Source organism: Otolemur garnettii, unplaced genomic scaffold, assembly GCF_000181295.1.
Source record: "Otolemur garnettii isolate 467f Iridium unplaced genomic scaffold, OtoGar3 scaffold00039, whole genome shotgun sequence".
Classification (NCBI taxonomy): Eukaryota; Metazoa; Chordata; class Mammalia; order Primates; family Galagidae; genus Otolemur; species Otolemur garnettii.
The window spans coordinates 7,915,289-7,935,593 of record NW_003852434.1 but is presented as its reverse complement, the minus strand read 5'-3'; positions in this window follow the sequence as shown (position 1 = coordinate 7,935,593).

Genomic DNA, 20,305 nt, shown 5'->3' with positions numbered 1-20,305 from the left:
CACTTAGTTCTTGGAGCCGGAAGTTATCTTCTTTGTCTCTTTGTTCTCAACCAGGCTCATAGGAGATGGGTGTTAACAAGTCAGTGTCTGCATTTCTTTAACTGATATTTGTTGAAAGAGGCTCTGCCAGTGGCTTCCCACAGAGCAGGTGGCCTCCCTCTGCTCCATGGAACTGTGCGCTAAGATGGCACCACAGCTGCAGGAAGAAGGGCCAGACTGGGAGTGGTGCAAACAAGATGGAAATGGGTTTCAGTCTTAGGGAGCACAAGCAGCCAAGGGTTCCATGAAGCAGAGACCCCCCACCCTTCAATGTTATTTCTCTGCCATCCTCTCCTGGTCTAAGGCAGCTGGTCCAGCTTCTGCTGCCACATCTACTGAGGATGCCAAGAAAGCGTACATACATTTCAAGAGGTCTTGTTGGACACAAAATCTTTCCCAGAAGTCCCCCAAAGTCTACAAATAGCAGGTAAAATGGATATGTGAAGCCTGTCTAGGTACATTTGACCAGTAACGGTACCTTCAATTCAACTTCTGACAGTAATATATGGATAGCACCGCCTAAAATGTGTACACGTTTTTTTGGCGCCCTCTGTATATTCCAATCAGCAAGAGAGCCAGGAATTAACTATGAAGGGCATCACATGTAAATTTTCACTCATAGATCATTTCCACCCACATCCCATTGGCCATAATCTAGTCACTACATCTAGCTGCAAGGGAGGCTGAAAATTATACTGTTTAGTTGGATGGACTCATGTTCAATTAAAACTTCCATTAGTTTAGATGAAGAATATAAGACCCTTCACTTGAAGGTTTCATTCACCTTGTGACAAAAAAGAAAAATACTTGGCTTAATGCATTTTCCCTCAGTGACAAGAAGCTAAATATATAAAGAGATCCGGCCAAATCAGGGATACTCACACACAGAAAATCTAAGATTGCATTTATATGCAACTATACATTTATATACAACTGTAATGGCCTGCTTTGGCAGAAATTATCTTCTGATTATTCCACTCATGATTTTTAGTATTTTTTGGAAGCAGCAGTAGGCCACAGACTAGTTATTGACTGGCTTCTCCATTGCTTGGGTTACTAAGAGGACAAAATAATGGATATTAAGTTCTGAGGCAGTTCTCATAGAATTGCTGCTGTCCACCCAGACTATGTAATATTATACATATACTATAATATAAATATGAAATATTATACATATTTATACATAGTATAAATATTATACATATAATATAATATAAATGATGTTCAGTGATTTTTGAAGGGGCTGTGACTTAGGATACTACTCTTAAAACAGCCCCCATTTGCTAAGCTAAATGTTGCTTTGCTGAGAAATATTATCCAGTGGTAAAAGGAGCTAATAATTAATCTGTTAAAAAGGATACCTATTTTTTTTTCTTTCCACAAATGTATCCCAAATTTGAAATACAGCAACTCTGTGTTTTTAAATTTATTTTTTAATTTTAATTTTTTTATTAAATCATAACTGTGTACATTAATCCATGTATGGGGTATAATGTGCTGATTTGATATACAATGTGGAATGTTTCATCAAACTGGTTAACACAACCATCACCTCGGAAAGGAACTGGTGAACTCAGAATCAACAAAACAGAGTTGCAGAGTATGAATGTCTTACCACAGCAACTCTGCTTTGTTGATTCTGAGTTCACCAGTTCCTTTCTTTTTATCTGTTGTTTATCCAGTTCCTTCCACCGGCCCTTCAGTTTCCCCTTCCCTCATTCAGAGCAGGGAAGGCTGAGGAGTTTGTTTACTTTCTTCACACCCTTCCATTTAATAACACTGCTGCCCTTCTAAGGGGTTGATCTCTCCCTCTCTGGCTTGCCAAATAAAATATTGCAATGTTTTTTTATATCTAGGACAAGTTTACCCATCACCTAAATTCTTTTGAGAAGGGCAGGTCGGCAATGAAGGTCATGGGCAGCCCTAATTCAAAACAGCTCCACCTGCTTGTGTATCTGGAGGACCCAGTTTGCTGAGGCCAGGGCACGTCACTGAGAGGTTTTATCTGGCGTGATCTGCCCGATGCTTTGCCATGGTGCCTCTGAGGAGTTTGTGGAAGAGCCTCACCCTCGAATTTTGCCATCCTCGAATGTTACCTTTCTCTCTAAATCCCTGCTTGTCTCCCACGTCAGTGTCGACTTCCCTTTCAACAGTCCATTTGGATCTCACAGGAATTAGATTCTTTTTCTACTGACTGTTAGCCTGGGCAACCTCTTGGAAGCAACACATTGACTGTCAAATATGTTAAAGTTACTCTGTCTTAATTCATCCTCCAGAGTATCTCCTTTAAATTAGACAGAAAAGCCTCCCGGTGGTTACAATGTGGGACAGGATAAGTTCAACTGGAACTTCCACACACAACATTTAGCAGCTGCCAAAGGAAAGGTGGATAGAGGCACCAGGTCATCGCCAGGAAATCCCAAGACACAAATTTTTAACATTTGCATTCTTATTTACATAAATTTGTATGAGCATGTCCCATTCAAAACATGCTGACTCCAGTTATGTAAAATAAAACACTCAATTCCCCTTTATCCGAGGGTGGATAACCACATATTCTAAGCTTGCTGGCTGCCCACAATGATTACTTCTTCCTCTCTGTTCTCCTCTATTCCTACCTGCTAATCATAAACGTTAAGGAAAAGAGTTATTATTTAGCTGTAAGAGCTGAATCTAAATATTCTTTTTTCTATTATGAGCTCATTTCTTCTGCTTTCCATTTGGAGTTTTCCTCCCTTCCCCCATAACAGAGAAGCAATATCGGTCCCTGATTCACCTCAAGGCATCATGGTTTGGGTGATACGAATTCCCGATTCCATCTGGGCCCAGTTTTCAGGCTTATACTTAGAAGAAAGTTTCTTGGTAATGAGTACCAAAGTATGGATTCTGGGCAGATCAACCATAGGTTTCCACGACCACCAGTGCTGCTTTCCATGGCCCTGTAATTGACAGGTGACTCTGCTCATGTTTTCAGTGGCATTTCCCTTCCAGGGAGATGGATATCAGAGCTGATTGCAAAATGGACTCACTACAGTAATTCACAGCAAGCACATGAAGCCCAGAAGCCATGTGATGAGGAAAGAGCAAAGGGAGCAAGAGCATCCCTGGGGAGCGACCGTTCTCCACCCAAGACGGTCGCAGGGATGCTGAACAGAAGAGCTACCTGCTAACTCTGCCCCGACGTGGGAGAAAGACCCTCGGATCACAGAGGGACAATACTACTGAGCCAAATGGCCATACTGCACTAAATTCACTAAATTCACCCCCAAAAGTCACTCCTTAACAATTGTGCACGCTGTTCTGTTTCTCATCAGGGCTAGACACGAGTGAGTAACTCAGGACCATCTTTTGTGTTGAAGTGAAATTTAGTCAAAAGAGACCCCTCAAGGGTTCGCTGACTTCAGACCTTGGCCTCTGAAATGGCTTCTCTGGTCTCCACCAAGCAGAGGTCTTTTTAGTGCCCGTATAAACCAAGTGAAACATGCCAGGTTGGAAGTGAGGCTGGTGGGGGTGAGGCAGTGGATGTTGAAACAGTTCCAACACATTTTGTGACAGCTAGGGTGTTTTTGTTGGTTGGTTGGTTTAATCTTTGGGCCAAATTTTACTTCTCTCACTTGGAACTGGAGTCAGCAGAGGGAAGTGCAGACCTTATTGAACACAGAGTACAGAAACACAACCCCAAGGAGCTTGGGTCGCTCCCCTGCTAGGCCTGCAAAACGTCAGCCCTGCTGACAGCGCGGGCAGGAGGCTTCTGTTCAGTGGGTATTTCACACTCAGCATACAGCTGGCTTGGCAGAACTTGCAGCCAAGACAGAATGCCCAGGAATTAACCAGGAAAACCAACTCATTTCCTTTAGAAATGAACTCTAGAAAAAACTTTAGAAAAAAACTCTAGTTCTGCCCACATATCAAAAAGTTAGCGAGAACGTTATTTGTGTTTGTTTGTGTTTGGCTGGTGTTGGCAGTGACAGTGTTGCATCGTAGATGTTGGACTGCGTGTGGTCCCGAGGTGCCCCACAGTAGCAAGGGACGGGAAGATGGTGGGGTCCCCAGAACACTGTGGTCCTTGTGTTAAGATGTGCCCAGAAGTATGCTACTCACTAAAGTTTTACTTCTCTTTCTGAAATACAGCACCTTCTCCCATTTCTTGAACTGAGCAAATAGGGATGTGGATTCCCTAAGCTTATGGGTTAGCTTTTCATTTATTCATGTATTCCATGGACTTGCAAAGCAACTTGAGGGCTTGAATACCAGTGACTAAAACAAGTTAAAAAAATTCTTACTCTTGTAGATTTATATTAAGTTATTTAATCCTTATGACAGCCCCATGAGGCAGACACTATTTCTTTTTCTGGGAGACTCGCTCAAACCATATAGCAGGTGAATGGTGGAGCTAGGACTTGAACCCAGGCAGGCTGGCTGGGGAGAGCCCACAGTCTTCCCCTGGAACTCTGCACTTCCTGGCGGGACTGATGGCTGGGATTGTAGCCCAGAACAGCAGCAGTTCAGGCTGAATTCTGCAATTTCTAGTGACAGTCTTTAATTCCACAAGAGAGTTTAAATAAAGAAAAATTCTTCAGAAGTTAATACTGTGCCTGAATTTAACACTAAGATATCTGTCTAAAAGCTCTCTCGTTAAGACAAGATTTCATAGGTAGGGGGAGATGAATCAAAGAGCTGAGAGACCAGAAGACTGCAGGAAGGTGGGGAGGATGTCATCATTGGGAGGACAGGCGCTGAGGCCAGGGAATCTCGATGTTGTGCCTAAGGCAATCCCACTAGGGCCAACCCAATACTTCAAATTTTGAATTTTATCAGCCACGTTTAATGAGATCAACTTATTTTGTCCAAATAGCTCAAGACAAAAAAAGAACAGCAAATCAGCTCAAATTGTACTGTTAAACAAGAAGTGGATTTGTTTTTACTTTGCCTGTAGGCTTCTCAATCAGAGGGCTTGGGAAGCAAGCTGGAGCTATGCCGCTGTACACAGGTCTCCATGGCTGTTCCTGAAAGAAAGGGGACACAGAGACAGAGAGATTTCAGGCATGTGGCTGGCTTTCCGGCTGCAGGAGCTATTTCCCTGCTATTCATAACAGTGCCTCAAGCCTTTAAACTTGACAGTTGTCACTTGAAGTACTGAGTCAGCATTTTTGTGAGGCTGCTTCAGCTGGCACCCTGTGCAAACCCATTCCACCTCATGCAAGGACACTGCTTGTGACATTTTGAAGGCATTCCTATATACATGATGCCATAAACTTAGGATATTTTCAGCTTCACCTGTTAAAGTATCTTCCTAGAACATAGATCAGGCTATGTGACATTTTTTTGTAAAAAGAAAATTAACTGTGCTAGTATCTTATTGCAAAAATGATGACCACATGTAAACCTCTGGTTTTCAAATCTTTGAATCTATGTGGGCTAATTCCCAAGGTTCTCTACCTGCTATTCAGAACCCTCCCAAAGAGGGCTTACTTACTTTTTCTTCCTCAGCTCCAACTCTGTCCCACAATTTATCCTAAATCTCAAGCAACGTGGTCAATGTATATTTTGTGAACAGTCTCACAGGTATGCCTTTCTTTATGCTATTTCTGATTCCTAAAATAGACTTTGTGCAATTCAATACCTGTGAATTCCTACCTGTCTTATAAAACCCAGCTCTGATTCCCCAGAAAACATTTGACTATGTTCTTCTATTTTAACTAGAGTCATAATAAATTTCTCTCTAACAGAGTCCCATGGTATTATTACGAGAGTGTTCTATGGTTTGAATGTGGATCCCATAAGTTCATATGGTGGAAGCTTCCTTACCATTATAACAGTATTAAGAGGTGGAGCCCTTAAGAGGTAATCGGGCCATGAGGGATCCATTCAAATGAGAGGATTAACACTGTTATCGTGGGCAGTGGGTTAGTTCCAAGGGGGTAGGGTCTGGATAAGAAGATACATGCAGCCTCCGTTTTGCTGCCTCCTGTACTTGGTTACCCCATCACCTTTGCCAAGGGGTGACCCAAGCAAGGTGCAGATTCTATGCTCTTGGACCTCCCCGTCTCTAGAACTATAAGCCAAATAAATACCCAGTCAGTGAAATTCTGCTATCCCAGCAGAAAATGAACTAAAACAGACTACTTGTTGCTATCTGCCAGCAATGAGAGCTCCTGAGAACAGGACTCGTGTCTTAGTTATCGCCCTGTATAATGTAGGGGCTCTTTTTTTTCAATTAGAGTAAATTTTCCCTTTGTGAGCTCCATCTGTTTTCTTTATATCTTTACTAATTCCCAATACTCCCCACCGGATCCAGCTCTCTCCTACCCCCAGCTCCGATTCTCACTACACGCTTTTTCCCTCTCTTTTCAATCTTATTCGAATGAGACTTCAACAGGCTTACTGCAAAAAAGCTTTAACAGTAGGTACCGTTAAACCCCATAAAATGAAAACGAGCTTTAAAAATGATTCTGCAAGTATTGACCCATCCCCACCTCCTGCTGTCCATTAATTGGCTCTGTTTTTTGAGTAAGAAGATTCTCAGTGGTCTACTGAGGAGTGCAGTATGACCCTCTGGCAGCTCTACCCCTGCCGTTACTAATTATCTTACCCCCTCCTCCCAGGCAAATTACTTGTACTTCTCAGCCAAGGTGGCCCTGTCTGCAGATGTGGTTTGTGTTATTTACACACATCCTGCAGGGTATCTTGAGACTAACTGTGGTGATATCTATGGAATAGAAAGGCACAGCGTAATTCCTGGGGCAGCGGCCCTATCATTGCCCCTCAGGAGAAGCCATTCAAATTTCTAACTTCTTCCCAGGGTCTGAAAACAGGGGTTACAGTGGGTTCTGAGAGAGGTAGACTCCTGTCCTCTAGGAGTTAAAGTGAAACAAGCAATTCGCTGCACAGCTCATGTTCCAGCCATCCAAGTGTAATTACTATCAACCCCCAGTGGCCCGGTCCCAACCATATTAGTGAACGCAGGAATCAAAGTTCTGCAGGATCCCATTAGCACCTCCCACCTTCCAGAGATAAAAGGACATTGAATGGCACCAGGGAAAAGGCCAAAATACATCAACTTGTAACTGCAACTTTTTTTTAATGAAAATAACAGTTTCAGTGTTGATGATTGGGAAGCATGATTCTGTTTCTAGGAAGTCGCGCTGCAGAAGCAGAAGATGAATCTGAGGAACTCTGCCCTTCGTGGGCTGGCCCAGTTTCCATGGCAACGTGTAACTGGCTTTCTCAGGGTGTTATGCAGCCTGGTTTTCTTTAGGCCAAGCATTCCCTTGATACACTTACAGTGAGTAGACTTAAGACTAAAACAACCCAGCAGGTGAAAAACATATAGATTTCTTACTTATAAATTATTTGTTTGGGTAGGAAAATGTGACTCTGGGCCACACATCAAAGGGAATTTCTAAGCTAATGGGTTCACAAGCAAAGCAAAGAGCAGGAGATGGGCACACAGTTACTGTGAGACAGAATTTCCCTTTTCCTAACTGGGGCTGAGAATAGACTTAGAATAAGGAAAAGTAGCCAAGGGTTAGAGAAAAATGGTTGAAGCCTCAGATAAATCAGCCATCTTCTCCAGATCTCTGCAAAACAAGGGCAGAGATCTTCCCATGATAACTTCAGAGCACTTGGGGAAGCTACAGGGCTTCTCAGAGATCTCCACGTGAAAGGTACCTGGGGTTATAACGCTTTCTAAGATTGGATCCCTGAAAAGAGACCAAAGACTTTGTTAAGGCCTTGAACTGTAACGACAACCTTCAGTGTTTATCCTGGTGCCTGAAATATAAGAGCAACTCCTGGTGCAAAAGGAAAGAGAGAAAGGAGCAAAGGCATAAGGGTCATCTGGCAGGCCCCGCTGGTTGACTGGGGAATGGGATTGGTCCACATGGCATCTGCTCCAGGCTGTGTCTCTGGGCAGCTCACGGGATCCTCGGATCTCTAAAGGAAAGAAGGCATCCTCCCTCGGAAATCTGGATTTTACACTCCACAGAAGACGTGGATGTTCTCGTCCATCCGCTGCCCGCCCCTCCTTCCCACACCTCCAGGTTAGGACTAACGTGTTGTGTCTTGAGGTTGGAACAGATCCTGCCTTCGTGATGGATCGCCATTCTTCCTCCAACCCCACCTGTCTGCCTATTTGTCAGGAGCAAAACTAACTGCACCATGCTTCTGCAGAGGACTTCCAAAAAATCATTAACAAAGCACTCTGGTCGTCCTCACCCTGCTCAGAAAGCCACAGGCTGTTTCTGGGATGTAGGATTCTGAAGGAAATGGGACCTTTCAAACACCATGGGGACAGAGGAAGGAGAAAGTTCCTGAAACGGGGTATGACAGTCATCACCGCCTGGGCCCCTGCTCTCCCTGCCCCCCAGCCTGGCTGTGGAGCCCCCACCCCACCCCAGCTGGAGCTCCTTCCTTGGAAGGGTCAGCCCGCAGACAGAGGTGAGGCGGCCTTGGGAAGGGAGGAGGACTGGGTGGAGGACGATTACATGTTGACTCACTGGGGCTTGACCAGACTTCCTCCCTTTTTCCACACTCAAGCACAGTTTTTGGTGAACTTGAGTAAACTCTGCCTACTGCTACATTTTTCTTCTTCCTTCTGGGCTATTATCACAGCCTTGTGAGTGGAGAGGGGGGCACAGGGGAGGTCAAACTCTTCAGCATTCTGGTGTTTAAGTTTTCTAGGAAGGACCCATTTCTCTCAAATGCTGGGCTAAATTTTTGCATTTAAACTTCCATCTCCTGGTTATTTTACATGACGAGCTTTGAAACATCCCTGGGTGTTCACTTTCCTTCCTAAGTTTTATGTATCTTCAGTACCACCTGCACCCACCACGAGCTACCATCACAAAGGACATGGAAACAGTACTGTTGAAACATCCTCGGAACTGGACTTCCAGAAGAAGGAGGCACGTTCCCTGCGACTACTCATGTCTCCTCTGTCTTCTGCCTGCCTTTACGCACATGCGTGTCTATTTAGCTAGAGCCCCACTTAGTATCATACCCTTCCACCTACTTAGCATCTTGTGTTACCTATTTTCTGTGTTGTTACACAGTTTCTAGATTTATAATATTTAGTAACTACACAATGTGCCATCAATATATTCAAAATCTTGATAGAGTTTCTTATTTCAATTTTCCTCTGGAATTAACTTATTATTATTGTTGTCATTTCAATCATTTCTTTAGATTTTCATGGGCCACATGTGGATTATGGGAGGACTTTTTTGCTTATCTGTGGCGGCAGATACCACAAAAATAATGCAAGGACCTTTTTTTTTTTTTGCTGCTCATCGGCTTTTGTTAATGTTTGTGTATTTAATTTGTGGCCCATGACAACTCTTCTTCCTCTGTGACACAGAGAAGCCACAAGTTGCTATACCTCTGGTTTAGAATAGACTTGCAGAAATAGGATTCCTAGACCAAAGAGATGGACATTTCTATGGCTCAATTTCCTAATTTATTACTGCTTTTCAAAAGGATTAGACTGGTTTATACAGCTATCTGTTGTATGTATATAGGTACATAAATAAAATACATACACACATGTATATATAAGTGCATATATGTATGTACATACATACACATACCCCAACTTTTTTTCTTAACAGAAAATTCCTGAGCAAAATGCCATAAATAATCTCCTATTTACAGATGAAGACACAAGGGCCACAGCGGTTAGGTAAGTCCATGTCAGATGACCTATGTCCCTTTTATGGGCTTCATTACATTCAAATCCATGTTCCCAATATGTTCCTGGTTTCAATGAGTAATTGCTGAGTATATCTCTATCCTGTAATTTCTTCGGTTGTGTCACAGTGAAACAATGAACTTGGAGTCAGAAACACAGCAGTGTCATAAGTTGCTAGGTCTGTGACCTTGAGTACTTGAATGAACCTTGAAAAGCCTCAGTTTCCCAAATGTAAAATGGGATGATTCTAATATCACAGGCTTGTTTGGAGGATTTGAACCGAAATTCAGCTTAGCTAGGAAACTTACATATTAAGTTTCACTTTAATAAAAAAATGTTTCATTGTTATTCTTCCTGGGTGCCCTCTTAAAAGAGCAGGTATCCATGAATCCCTATTATAGTTTAATAAATACATTTCTCCCCTTGCTGCCAGGCAGCAAATTATTCTATAGGTGCTGCAACTTGGCTCTGTGTGAAGTTCTTAAAAAGTTCTGTTTAAGTATATTTATAAGTAACAAGTTTATAAAAGTATTTAAGTAAAAATTATAATAACAATAAAAATTACAAAAGGTACAGAATGCAGTATTTGGAAGCTTACTAAATAAGTTTAAATAGAGCTTGATGAAAGTATTTCAAAATGTATATGAAAACACTACACTGTACCCCCTGTTTGCATTAATGTATAGAGCTATCATTTAATAAAAAAATAAATAAATAAATAAGTAGATATGTTCATTTTAAAATTTCAGACATATTCCACACATGTCATAAATCGTAATATACATTTCAAATTCATTTAAAATAAAACTTCTACATTAAAGTACCTAAAACAAGCAAGCATTTTAAATGTTTTTATAACTAATCAATTATGAGTTAATAAGATAAAAATAGGTTTATAAAAGCAAGGGCTCATAAAATATGGTTATGTCTGTTTGTGAATAACTTGTCAACAATAGATTGAGTGGAAAGCACATTGGACCTTCAGCCTGAAGACCTGGATTGACAACTGGCTTTGACACGCGCTTGATATCTGACCTTTTTGGAGCTGCATTTCAGAGCTTCCATCTGCAGTAGGGCGTGTACGGCATATAAGTTGCTTTTTTTGTTCCTTTTTCAAATATCCAACAAAACAATATATCTGAAAGTGCTCAGTCAACAACCGTTTCTACATCTCTTTGGAATGTCAAAACCAAGACACGATGGTCACACCATAAAACAGTCCATCTGCTTGTATGATATGAACTTCTCTAAGAGTTCAGAAGAGATAGGAAGGGAAATGAGAATAAAATGTCACCTATTCAAACATGAGAAAACTTCACATAGGAGAAGAAATAATTCTCCATAGTTCCCATATGTCACTGGAGGTCAATCTCATGCCCTAAACCAGGCGTCCTCAACCTACGGCCCGTGGGTCACATGCGGCCGCCTAGGACATTTATCCGGCCCGATGGGTGTTTCTACCTCCACTGCCTGTCCTGCTTAGCAGCTGACTCGTCCCAGGGCCTGCAGTCCAGCCCTCTAACTGTCTGAGGGACAGTGAATCGGCCCCCTGTTTAAAAAGTTTGAGGACCCCTGCAAAAGATCTCAGAGGTGATGAGCTCCAAAGGAAATCCATAGACCATAACAGTGTGTTTCAACAGGAGGAGCGACGCCTGGATATCTGCTGGTACATTCAGGGAAACACAATAAAGGAATAAGGGAATGAGGAATAATGATTCAGGCTGAATTATGAATGCTGAATTATGCCCCCTCTTTATGTTGAAGTCTTAACCTTTAGTGCTTTAGAATATGACTGTGTTTGGAGACAGCATCTTTAAATAGGTCCTTAAGTTAAAATGAGGTCATGAAGGTGGGTCCTGATTCAATCCGACTGGTGTCCTAAGACGAGGAGATGAAGATACAGATACACACAGAGGAAAGATGCCGGGGAAGGTGCCCTGCCCAAAGCTTCCGCGGGAACCAGCCATCCCCAGAACTTGATGTTAGGAAGCCTTCACGTTAGGAAAAATATATTCAGTTGTTTAAGCCATCTAGTCTGTGTCTGAAACAACACACACAGACACACACACACACACACACACACACACACACGGCCTCAAGGTCAGTGGGAGGAAGGACTTTTGGGCAGAAGGCAGTCGGTGTGGGAAAGGCTTCCAGATGAACTGGGGAGACCGTGCTCAGAGACAAAGATGTGGGCGTTTGAATGGATGGGGTTTTCCACGTCGGCACGGTGCAGGCATGAGGCTACCCGGTGGATAAGATGCAGTCTCAACCTTGAAGCTCCCTCGAGTCTAGAGGGGGAGAGAGGTAGCCAGTAACATTTAAAAGGAACAGTAAATATTAAGAATAAACATCCACGGAAGATCCGGTGGGAGCAAAAGGGGAAGGAGCACAGCTGGAGAGGAGTCACCTGTGTCTGCGACGCTGCCAGGAGGAGGAGGTGATGTCTGAGCTGAGAAGAGGCCAGAGTAAACTGTAGGTGGCTAAGAAGAGGCATAGGGCAGTCTTGGCACGGGAAGAGAGGCTTATGGTGTTTGAGGAAGAGGAAATGCCCTGAGTGCAAAAAAAGAGTATGGAATACAAGAGAAAGGTTGGGCTTTTTTGTGAAGCATAAGTAACTGGGTGCTGTCTGACCTAACAGAGTGAGGCTGCGATGGTGACGGGTCGTGCAGGAAAGATAAGCAGGATTCTTTCATAACAACATCTGACAAGCAGAGAGGAGGATGGATTTGAGGGGGTAAAGGGTGTAAGACAGGCAGCTATTTAGGCTGCTGGTGCCACAGCCAGGAGAACACAGCCTAATGCCTGGATACGTGCACTGGTGAAGGGGCAGAATGGCTAGAGAAGACGGGACAGACTGAAGACACCACAAGGAATTAAAATCATCAGGACGTATCCACTGGCTGCAAGTGGAGGGTGAACCAGAAGTGATTGCTGGCAAGTTTCTAAGAAGTGGAAGAGAAAGGAAGTGGAGATCAGGAGTCCCGGCTCTGGCAGGGATTACAAGGGAAGGAAGGACAGGGTCAGAGTGCAGGGAAGGACATGAGGCGCAGATTACTTGGGTTAGGGTTATGCCTTGACATCAAAAGGCACAAAGAACATCATTATTCTTTGATGTTAATTCCATACTACATTTTGGCCTCAACCTGCCTTCCTATCTCAACTTGAACTTTTGGCCACGGCTGAATTCTTCTGCCGTCTCCCGGGCATACACTAAGCATCCCCCAGTTCCTTCTCACACCTGTGTTTCTCGTTCTCATCCACCTTGGCTCCACCACCTACTGCTACGTCTGGGAATGTAGGCAAGTTCCTGCATCTTTCCAAACCTCATCCTTGTTCACCAAATGAGGACAATGTAATGCTTATCAAACAAGGTCACTGTGCAGATCAAATGAAATAAACGCAGGGCTCCATAGAAACACAGGAAGAAGTTCTCACCCAGCCTTGAAGGTGGAATCTTCATCAGGTCAAATCTTCACAGCCATGGTGGCCCCACTTCCATCCACGTTCACTGTAAGGGCCTCTCCCTGGAGCTTAGAGGATCCTCTATTCCTGCGCCCTTCATATCTGTTCTCTGCACTACATCTGAGAGATCTTTTTAAAAATAAATTGAATTATCGATCCTCCTCTATTCCCTTTCTCTTGAACCAAACGCTTCAGAACCTCCCACTGCTCGTAGATGCAGACTGAAATTTCACCTGACCCACAGGCTCTTCTCGGCCAGGCCTCTTCTTACCTCTCCCAACTCACACTGCACCTGCTGTTCCTTCTGTCAGCACCTGGCAGGTCAGGTTTTCTCCTGCCATAGAACCTTTCCTTGTGCTCTTCTCTTTTCCAGAAAATAAATAAATAAATAAATAAAATGAACCTCTTCTACCTCCCAGCATCCCACTCTTCACATCCCTTTCTAAGTTAATCTACTCTTCCCTGAATTACACGTCCATGCATTCACCAAGCATTCCCCAGGACACACTCTGCTGAAATTTCACTGGGTTATATTCACCTCTTTCTATGCTCTAACTTCACAAAATTTTTTACAACCTCTATCATAATTGCACCTGATTTAGGCGTTTCTTTTTCACAGATGTACTTGTATGTTTTTAATAAGAGAATATCTATTATTTGTTACCACTTCCCACAGCTCTAAGCTCCCCAAGAGTCAAGGTCTTCTACTCCCGTCCATCACTGTATCTCCAAACTCGAGCGTAGTCAGTAGTCGTGCCTGGCCTATCACAGGCATGCCACAAATATTTCTCAAGTAAAGCAATGACCATTTAAATAAACAAATGGGTGAATTTCTAAAATAATTCTCCAAACTCAAGTAAGAGAGATGTAGACAAAGAAAATGGGGTAGAGTTTTCTAGGCACATACACAGAAAGATGAAAGAGCAAACATATTTGAGTAATTGCAACTTGTCTGAAAGGTCATCAGATGTGCTGGAGAGCTGGGCAGGGCCAAATCATGAAGGACCATAATTATGAAGATATGGAAAAACAGGGGAAATATTTTAGGTAAGAAACATCCGGCTTGGTGACGTGCTCTACAAGAGTTGCTTTGATATCACAGTGAAGAATGTGGCCGAGGAGCCTGAGGCTGGAGGCCCAGAGATCAGACAGGATCCTGGGACCTAAGATCAGCTGGTGGCATTCGGGGCTATAGAGAAGAGGTCAGATTTGATTTGGCAGAGTCAACCTGTTTCCTTTATCACAGCTAACTGTAGAATGATGTTAAAGTCTCCTTTTATATATTTGGGTTTTTTCTTAAGTAAATTTATTTCCGGTTAATGTGAGGGTACAAACAACCAGGTCAAAATATCTGATTTTGTTAGGTAGAGTCCCTCTTATGGTTATGTCCCACACATAAAAGATGTGACAGACACCCCCATTCAGTGAGATGTGACAGACACTGTGCCCATTCCGTGAGAGCACCCCAACTCTCTCCCCCTCTCTCATTAGGCCTCCCCCAACTTGAATGGAAATGAGTATTTATCCTCTGGGCATGCATCAGGTTGTCTACTGGCTTCCTATTAGTATTGAGTACATTGGATACTTGCTTTTCCATTCTTGTGACACTTTACTGAGAAGAATGTGTTTCAGCTCCATCCAGGACATTACAAAAGGTGGGAAGTCACCATCTTTTCCTGGCATGTATCACAAGTGGTTAACACCTTCCTGATGGGCTTTTAGGTTGCTGTTAGGTCGGGCTTTTAGGTTGCTTCCACATCTTGGTGATTGTTAATTGAGCAGCGATGAACAATCTAGTGCAGCGGTTCTTAACCTGTGGGTTGCGACCCACAGGAACTGTATTAAAGGGCCACAATAGGAAGGTTGAGAACCACTGATCTAGTGTAAATGTCCTCATGATAAAATGATTTTTTTCATCCTTCTAGATAGATGCCTTGTAGTGGAAGAGACAGATTAGAAAGACATCACCTAATGAGGTTAAGTGATATCTCAGGGTGGTTTTGATTTGGATTTCTCTGATGATTAGGGACTATGACCATTTTTTCCATATGTTTGTTGGCCATTCATCTGCCTTTCCTAAAGAAGGTTCTATTCATGTCTCTTGCCCAGTGATCTATGGGACTGTTAGCTTTTTTGGTGGATTAATCGGAGTTCTCTGTAGATCCTAGTCGTCACGTCTTTGTCTGATTTGTAATATGCATCTATCTTTTCCCATTCTGAAGGCTGTCTATTTGCTTTGGTTGTTGTCTCCTGAGCTGTACAGAAGCTTTTCAGTTTAATTAAGTACCATTTATTTATTTTTTGTTGTTGCAATTGCCATGGAAGTCTTCTTCATAAAATCTTTCCCCAGGTCAATATCTTCTTTCATATATTTGGCCCTGTGCCCATGCTTGGTAAAAGACTCCCTTCATCTCCTGCATGAAGGTCCATGTTGAGTTACCATAATGTCTTTGTGATGCCAAATAAAAGAACAGAGTGGAGGTGCCTCTCAAGTTTGGGTGGGAAATGGGAAAGGAAAATTGTCAATTAAAGGCATCAAAACCTGTGCATTGATTAGAGATGCTGGGTCTCATCTTTGCTTTTAGGATAAAATGTGCTACTTTTGTTCCACAACTAAGGAACAAAATGTGCACGGATAGTGTGAATAAATAATCAATATATAAATAAATTATCATACTTACCCTTCTGGATGATGCGTTGGCACAAATTACTTTTGTGATAGCTTATTCTGGGCCAGATTTGTGCGTATATCAGCTAAACAGTACATAGAACTCCACACTCAGAAGGAACCCATGCTTAGTATAATGCTATATTATTGCTATTTTTAAACTCTTAATAGCTTTATCTTTAAACTCTGCATTATAAGTAAAATCAGATAGAACAATGAAGGAGGCATGCAAGCACAGGAGATACACACAATACACGTCTCTTTCTCCTTGTCCCTTGTTTGTATATAGTGTTTGCAGGGACCCACGAGCACAGAATTCTAGTGGAACCACAGTGTGGGGGAGTTCAGAGACAAAGCAAGTACAAGATGAGTATGCTGTGTCTTCAGCTGCGCAAACAAGGATGCTCAAAGCCCCGAGCAATCATGTTTTTCATTTGAATCACAACTTGCTTCGCTTACTCCATGAAAGGCACCTCGATGGAGCTGAAGCACATTCTTCCCACTAAAGTATCACAAGAATGGAGAAGCAAGTATCCAATGAACTCAGTACTAACATGAAGCCAGTAGACGATCTAATACACACTTACATAAGAGAAAAACTCAAGTTAATTCAAGGCAGGGGGAGGGGACACGAGGCAATGGGTGCCACTTATGGGTACAATGTTATGGTGTGTGACATACCTCTTGGGGCGGGACACAATCATAAGAGGGACTTTACCTAACAAATGCAAACACTGTAACCTAATTCCTTGAACCCTCAGTGAACCTGACATAATAAAAGAGAACACAAATAATCAAGGAATCCTGTCGTATATATTTTATTCATGTTACCTTCCTATTTGTCAACCACTTATGCTGAAAATCATGACACAGAAGGACACAGAAGTTCGTAGAAGGTCACAGAAGTCATTTTCTTGTTAGTCCTTCCTTATTCATCAACAAACCAAAAGGAGAAAGTGTTGGCAGAACGTTCATACAAGTACCGAGAAGTCGAGTGGAGACTGCTGGGTCCGTGGGCAGCGTGCCCGCTGCTCCGGTCAGCAGGAAACACAGGCACACGGAAAGCCACCAACCACAAATCGCATAATCTCAGCGACTCTGCACGCCGACTGGGTGCTCTGATGTTTACATCCAACGCTGACGTGGCACAGTAGAAAGATGAGGGACAACATTCACACTAATGACTCAAACTTTAATTTTTATTTATTTAGAATGAGAACAGATAGAGAATAAAAAAATACCATGACAGGTTGAAAGGGAGAAACTACAGAAGAAAGGAAAACGCTTTCTGTTTTACCATGTGGAATGGCCGTTTTTCCCACTTTTCGGACAAAGAACCCTCTGTTTACACCTTGCCAGGGCCCCTGCAGGTGGTGAAGCCACACCTCACTGCAAGGAGAAGCATTGCCGGGGACCTGAGCACGGCCAGACAATCCCCAGCCCCGCCCAGACACAGAGTGAAAATAACCGACAAAACTCAGTTTTAATAACTGGTGGCCTATATAAAATGCTGTGGCATTTATGGCCTAATAGGTGAGACCTGTAGGCAAATTCATCTTCATATCATAGGAGAGGATTGCAATCAGCTGTAGTTGATAGACTGCAGCACTTTTCCCAAGTCCGGAAAATACAGAGACAAACTGGATTCTAAAATCATCAAAGACAATCTGCCAAGAACTCGATGAGCTTGTGTGGTCCAGGGTCAAGCTAAGCTTTGGATTCTGAGATTACATAGACAAACAAAACTTCTGTTCCCAAAGATGTAATCAGTTGATACTAGCATAAATTTTATGCCATGCTAAAATAATACCCACCCCTCCCAAATTCTATGCATTCTTTATATCCAATGCAACTTGTAAGGTAAAGGGACTAAGCCTCTGCTCTCACATTTCTAGGGCCTTCTCTGATTCAAAAGCAGGTGCATTTTGGCTGATACCTTACACTTCTTTATAGTGATTCTTGGATCCATCTTTTACTGACTCCTGTGAGAGCAACAGCTCTGAATATAGAAACGAGGGAGATACCTTAATTAACCTCCTCTTCTTGAAGCCAAAAAACTTCTCAGAATTAAGCTAATACTTCCAACAAGTGCATACAGTAATAACATTTCCAAACAATATAGGCCTTAATTAGTCTTCCTAAAAATTTCTGTTACTAGAAATTAAGTGCGGTTGGTTGACAGATGACATACCAAATGGAGTGATAATCCACAGACCTAACTCCCAGAAAGAAGACAGGTGGTGCAATTTCAAGTGCCAGGGTCAAAGATAATCCACCCATGGATTGTGCCTGAACTTTGTAGGGAAATGACATTCCTTCTGTGATTAATAATTAGCAAAAGGCTTACTGTACAAAATTCCCTGGGAGATGGCATGTCGGTTTTAATTCACAATAATGGGAAAAGTCGCTGAGGGAGAGTAACACACTAACATCAGGTTTCGGTGGGAAGGAGAGCAGAGAGGAGTAACCGTGACCGGGACAGAGAGGCAGGTGTGGTGGCCCCCAGAACGCACCTGCCCTGGGACTGGACTTTGGCCCTCCCTGATTTCAGGTTCTACACCACGGTGATTTAGGAGACAAAACCACCACCCCGACTGTTTTAATCTCTAGTTTAATGCGGCAAAAAAGCAAATGGTCCCACTCCTACTGACACTGTCCACGCTGCAGACCCCACACCATGTTACCTGCATTATGTAAGGGGATTAGTTCCGAGTGTGTGTCCCCTTCTCAGGAGCAGTAGTCGTGCCTTATAAAAGCAGTTCTCGATGTATCTGTGGATGCCCCCCTGATAACAGGAGAGCTCCTCCTCGGCTGGACTTTAGAACAAGACCAGAGGTGACCCCACTGGGCAGGCCCATGCTGCTGTGGGGTTCACGGTTCAGCACCCTGTGCTGCTCATTTTACTTTTCAATTGTTAAACCAGCTGTTTCGGTTACCTTATTAGAAAGTGTGATCCAAAATCTAAACTCCATTCAGACTGAAGAGCAGATTTAGCCTCAGAAGATTTATTCCTCAAAAAGGAAGTAAAGACACCACGACTATTTCCCCTACCGGCCCCCCCACTTCACAGTTTTGTTGTGAATGGCCACTCTGGTCAGACGCTGTGACAGAGTCGTTCTGGACACTACACAAATGTTAGCTTCTCTCTCTCAAAGAAAAAGAATTTACACTAATATTTATTTTAGTAGAGAGGATGTATGCCAAAACATTTGCATTTGAATTTTTATTGTGGAAATAAAAATTAAAAAGCAGACACAAGGCACGTTTCAGGACACAGAGTCATGCCTGCCCCCTGGGTCTTAGTGGGCTTGCCTTTCCTCTCCCATCTCCAAGCTCAGCAGCGTGCAGCTTCCCTGACGCTCAGCCCCAGGAGGACAGAAGTTCTCTGCACCTCCCTCGAGTCTCCTGCTCAGCAACCTGAAGGCTAAAAACTCTTTCAGATCCTCTCTCGGTCTTTACTACACAGGAGGCCGCTATGATTTCTAAGACCTTAGTTTTGTCCCACTCTTGAACTTCCTATAAATGAAGTAATACAGCATGTGTTATTCTGCATCTGCAATCTTTTCCTTGCTGTGATGTTGTTTCGAGCGTCATCCTGCCGCTGTGTATGGCTTTGTTCGTTCACGTTCATTGCTGTGTAGTGTTTCACTCTGTGACTAGACGACAGTTTATCCATTTCTTCGTTGATGGACATTTGTATTGTTTTCAGTTTGGGGCTATTACAAATAATATAACATAATTATAAAATACTTCGTATCCCTAAAACATGACAGGTCTGAATGCTGCTAGGCCATGAACATCCCTACCTCTGCCTTGGGTACACATATGTATATTTTATTGTATGGGGAACAGAACTGCCAGATCAGAAATTCAGCCTATATTCAATTTTGGTAGACAAGCCCAACAGTCTTCCAAAGCGGTTGCACCAACATGCATTCCATGGCATTATTCTACCTCCGGCGGTATCTTGTAATATGGTTCTTTCCCTGATTATATTAGCCAGAGCTGGATTTGGTAGCTTAACAATAAGAACTTCAGGTTGGGTGTGGTGGTTCACGCCTGTAACCCCAGCACTCTGGGAGGCCAAGGCAGGTGGATTACTTGAGCTCAGGAATTTGAGATAAGCCTGAGCAAGAATGAGATCTGTCTCTACTAAACACAGAAAAACTGAGGCAAGAGGATCACTTGACCCCCAAGAGTTGGAGGTTGCTGTGAGCTATGAGGCCACGGCACTCTACTTAGGGTGATAGCTTGAGATTCTGTCTCAAAAAACAAATAAATAAATAAATAAGAACTTCACAAGATGTGAAAAACCTAAAGAGGAGTCTTACAGGTTGAGGAAAGCAAGAAGGAAAGGCTTTGCGGCCAACATATAACGACCCTGTACCGTCTACTTATCAAACAGACGCTTGTTTCCAGGTTTCCGCAGGTTTACAAGCATCCAG